We start from the raw sequence: 5000 nt of genomic DNA on the forward strand, positions 1-5000 counted from the left end.
CGCCCACTTTGGGCTTCAGAAACACTACGCATTTACAGTCTCTGGATGAGACGTGGACTAGGAGGATTAGCCTCTCAGGAACCCGATGACCAGGTCGTGCTTCGCTTGTGACTCACAGTAAACTGCAGCGTGAGGGGCTAATGCTTAGATACCAAAATATGCAGATTACTGAATAGGGTTAGGGTAGGGTTACTGAATCTATCCTATTACTGACTAGCTCAATAATTTTTCTTGTTTCACAATCTGAATAATTTAATTGTCTTTTTTTCGGCTCAGCATTCATTTTGTCATCTATTCGTTGGAGCCAATAAATTCAAATTTGAAAACCATAGTAACGCGAACGGCGTCTCAACTATCAGTGCGGTAAAACGTATACGCTAAGCGTAGCTGTGCCTAGTCGTGGTTTAGATGGTGCAACAGGTGTAAATATTCATCGGAAAGTCCAACGTAGAGCTTAAACATCCAGCTGAAGAGAGAAGAGACACTCAGGGGAAGTCTTGCTGACCCAAAGCCCCGATGGCGGAGGAGCCTGAAACAGCAACAAATGTGGGCGGGGCTTGATTGTGTCCGTGAGGAATTGATTGGATGGTTGTGGTTTGCTATTGGCTGATCTCATGTGAGTGACAGGTTGCCCCGCCCACATCATCAGAGAAGAGAAGAGACACTGCAAGAGGAACTGATTCTGATTCAAGATTATGAACACAATAATGATGATGTGCACCCATAAATGATTTATAATAAACACTGCAGTATTACATAAAATTAAGAACGGTCCATTATGAGTTTATTGAGACTGTATGAGTGAATCTTCAGACTCTTCAGGGGTTTCAGAGGCGCAGACGTAGAGTATGACTGTAGTATTGCTGTGATTCCCCGCAGTGATGCTGTGTGTAGAGCGAGTGGAGGTCCGTCTCGGGCGTGTGTGTGTGTGTGTGTGTGTGTAGAGCGAGTGGAGGTCCGTCTCGGGCGTGTGTGTGTGTGTGTGTGTGTGTAGAGCGAGTAGAGGTCCGTCTCGGGCGTGTGTGTGTGTGTGTGTGTGTAGAGCGAGTGGAGGTCCGTCTCGGGCGTGTGTGTGTGTGTGTGTGTGTAGAGCGAGTGGAGGTCCGTCTCGGGCGTGTGTGTGTGTGTGTGTGTGTAGAGCGAGTGGAGGTCCGTCTCGGGCGTGTGTGTGTGTGTGTGTGTGTGTGTGTGTGTAGAGCGAGTGGAGGTCCGTCTCGGGCGTGTGTGTGTGTGTGTAGAGCGAGTGGAGGTCCGTCTCGGGCGTGTGTGTGTGTGTGTGTGTGTGTGTGTGTGTCTAGAGCCAAGTGGGGCGTGTGTGTGTGTGTGTGTGTAGAGCGAGTGGAGGTCCGTCTCGGGCGTGTGTGTGTGTGTGTGTGTGTGTGTGTAGAGCGAGTGGAGGTCCGTCTCGGGCGTGTGTGTGTGTGTGTGTGTGTGTAGAGCGAGTGGAGGTCCGTCTCGGGCGTGTGTGTGTGTGTGTAGAGCGAGTGGAGGTCCGTCTCGGGCGTGTGTGTGTGTGTGTGTGTGTAGAGCGAGTGGAGGTCCGTCTCGGGCGTGTGTGTGTGTGTGTGTGTGTGTGTGTGTGTAGAGCGAGTGGAGGTCCGTCTCGGGCGTGTGTGTGTGTGTGTAGAGCGAGTGGAGGTCCGTCTCGGGCGTGTGTGTGTGTGTGTGTGTGTAGAGCGAGTGGAGGTCCGTCTCGGGCGTGTGTGTGTGTGTGTGTGTGTGTGTGTAGAGCGAGTGGAGGTCCGTCTCGGGCGTGTGTGTGTGTGTGTGTAGAGCGAGTGGAGGTCTGTCTCGGGCGTGTGTGTGTGTGTGTGTGTGTGTGTGTGTGTGTGTCTAGAGCCAAGTGGAGGTCCGTCTCGGGCGTGTGTGTGTGTGTGTGTGTGTGTGTGTGTGTAGAGCGAGTGGAGATCCGTCTCGGGCGTGTGTGTGTGTGTGTGTGTAGAGCGAGTGGAGGTCCGTCTCGGGCGTGTGTGTGTGTGTGTGTGTGTAGAGCGAGTGGAGGTCCGTCTCGGGCGTGTGTGTGTGTGTGTGTAGAGCGAGTGGAGATCCGTCTCGGGCGTGTGTGTGTGTGTGTGTGTAGAGCGAGTGGAGGTCCGTCTCGGGCGTGTGTGTGTGTGTGTGTGTGTAGAGCGAGTGGAGGTCCGTCTCGGGCGTGTGTGTGTGTGTGTGTGTGTAGAGCGAGTGGAGATCCGTCTCGGGCGTGTGTGTGTGTGTGTGTAGAGCGAGTGGAGGTCCGTCTCGGGCGTGTGTGTGTAGAGCGAGTGGAGGTATGTCTCGGGCGTGTGTGTGTGTGTGTGTGTGTCTAGAGCCAAGTGGAGGTCCGTCTCGGGCGTGTGTGTGTGTGTGTGTGTGTAGAGCGAGTGGAGATCCGTCTCGGGCATGTGTGTGTGTGTGTGTGTGTAGAGCGAGTGGAGGTCCGTCTCGGGCATGTGTGTGTGTGTGTGTGTGTGTGTAGAGCGAGTGGAGATCCGTCTCGGGCGTGTGTGTGTGTGTGTAGAGCGAGTGGAGGTCTGTCTCGGGCGTGTGTGTGTGTGTGTGTGTGTGTAGAGCGAGTGGAGGTCCGTCTCGGGCGTGTGTGTGTGTGTGTGTGTGTAGAGCGAGTGGAGGTCCGTCTCGGGCATGTGTGTGTGTGTGTGTGTGTGTGTAGAGCGAGTGGAGATCCGTCTCGGGCGTGTGTGTGTGTGTGTAGAGCGAGTGGAGGTCTGTCTCGGGCGTGTGTGTGTGTGTGTGTGTGTGTGTGTGTCTAGAGCCAAGTGGGGCGTGTGTGTGTGTGTGTGTGTAGAGCGAGTGGAGGTCCGTCTCGGGCGTGTGTGTGTGTGTGTGTGTGTAGAGCGAGTGGAGGTCCGTCTCGGGCGTGTGTGTGTGTGTGTGTGTGTGTAGAGCGAGTGGAGGTCCGTCTCGGGCGTGTGTGTGTGTGTGTAGAGCGAGTGGAGGTCCGTCTCGGGCGTGTGTGTGTGTGTGTGTGTAGAGCGAGTGGAGATCCGTCTCGGGCGTGTGTGTGTGTGTAGAGCGAGTGGAGGTATGTCTCGGGCGTGTGTGTGTGTGTGTGTGTGTCTAGAGCCAAGTGGAGGTCCGTCTCGGGCGTGTGTGTGTGTGTGTGTGTGTAGAGCGAGTGGAGATCCGTCTCGGGCGTGTGTGTGTGTGTGTGTAGAGCGAGTGGAGGTCCGTCTCGGGCATGTGTGTGTGTGTGTGTGTGTGTGTAGAGCGAGTGGAGATCCGTCTCGGGCGTGTGTGTGTGTGTGTAGAGCGAGTGGAGGTCTGTCTCGGGCGTGTGTGTGTGTGTGTGTGTGTGTGTGTGTGTCTAGAGCCAAGTGGGGCGTGTGTGTGTGTGTGTGTGTAGAGCGAGTGGAGGTCCGTCTCGGGCGTGTGTGTGTGTGTGTGTGTGTGTGTAGAGCGAGTGGAGGTCCGTCTCGGGCGTGTGTGTGTGTGTGTAGAGCGAGTGGAGGTCCGTCTCGGGCGTGTGTGTGTGTGTGTAGAGCGAGTGGAGGTCCGTCTCGGGCGTGTGTGTGTGTGTGTGTGTAGAGCGAGTGGAGATCCGTCTCGGGCGTGTGTGTGTGTGTAGAGCGAGTGGAGATCCGTCTCGGGCGTGTGTGTGTGTAGAGCGAGTGGAGGTCCGTCTCGGGCGTGTGTGTGTGTAGAGCGAGTGGAGGTCCGTCTCGGGCGTGTGTGTGTGTGTAGAGCGAGTGGAGATCCGTCTCGGGCGTGTGTGTGTGTGTAGAGCGAGTGGAGATCCGTCTCGGGCGTGTGTGTGTGTGTAGAGCGAGTGGAGGTCCGTCTCGGGCGTGTGTGTGTGTGTAGAGCGAGTGGAGGTCCGTCTCGGGCGTGTGTGTGTGTAGAGCGAGTGGAGGTCCGTCTCGGGCGTGTGTGTGTGTGTAGAGCGAGTGGAGATCCGTCTCGGGCGTGTGTGTGTGTAGAGCGAGTGGAGGTCCGTCTCGGGCGTGTGTGTGTGTGTAGAGCGAGTGGAGGTCCGTCTCGGGCGTGTGTGTGTGTGTAGAGCGAGTGGAGGTCCGTCTCGGGCGTGTGTGTGTGTGTAGAGCGAGTGGAGATCCGTCTCGGGCGTGTGTGTGTGTGTAGAGCGAGTGGAGATCCGTCTCGGGCGTGTGTGTGTGTGTAGAGCGAGTGGAGGTCCGTCTCGGGCGTGTGTGTGTGTGTAGAGCGAGTGGAGATCCGTCTCGGGCGTGTGTGTGTGTGTAGAGCGAGTGGAGATCCGTCTCGGGCGTGTGTGTGTGTGTGTGTAGAGCGAGTGGAGGTCCGTCTCGGGCGTGTGTGTGTGTGTGTGTGTAGAGCGAGTGGAGGTCCGTCTCGGGTGTGTGTGTGTGTGTGTGTAGAGCGAGTGGAGATCCGTCTCGGGCGTGTGTGTGTGTGTGTGTAGAGCGAGTGGAGGTCCGTCTCGGGCGTGTGTGTGTGTGTGTGTGTAGAGCGAGTGGAGGTCCGTCTCGGGCGTGTGTGTGTGTGTGTGTAGAGCGAGTGGAGATCCGTCTCGGGCGTGTGTGTGTGTGTGTGTAGAGCGAGTGGAGGTCCGTCTCGGGCGTGTGTGTGTGTGTGTGTGTAGAGCGAGTGGAGATCCGTCTCGGGCGTGTGTGTGTGTGTAGAGCGAGTGGAGGTCCGTCTCGGGCGTGTGTGTGTGTGTAGAGCGAGTGGAGATCCATCTCGGGCGTGTGTGTGTGTGTGTGTAGAGCGAGTGGAGATCCGTCTCGGGCGTGTGTGTGTGTGTGTGTGTAGAGCGAGTGGAGGTCCGTCTCGGGTGTGTGTGTGTGTGTCTAGAGCCGAGTGGAGGTCCGTCTTGGGCGTGTGTGTGTGTGTGTGTGTGTGTGTGCACTCAGTTTAAAGAGGCCAGTAACTGGGCCAATAAGAGGCCACATTTGTGCTGCTAAACGCTTTTGATCTTGACAGCATGATCACACACACACACACACACACTCTCTCTCTCTCTCTCTCTCACACACACACACACACACACACGCACACACACACAAACACACACACTCTCTCTCTCTCTC

The sequence above is a fragment of the Rutilus rutilus genome (assembly GCF_951802725.1).
Source record: "Rutilus rutilus genome assembly, chromosome: 14".
Classification (NCBI taxonomy): Eukaryota; Metazoa; Chordata; class Actinopteri; order Cypriniformes; family Leuciscidae; genus Rutilus; species Rutilus rutilus.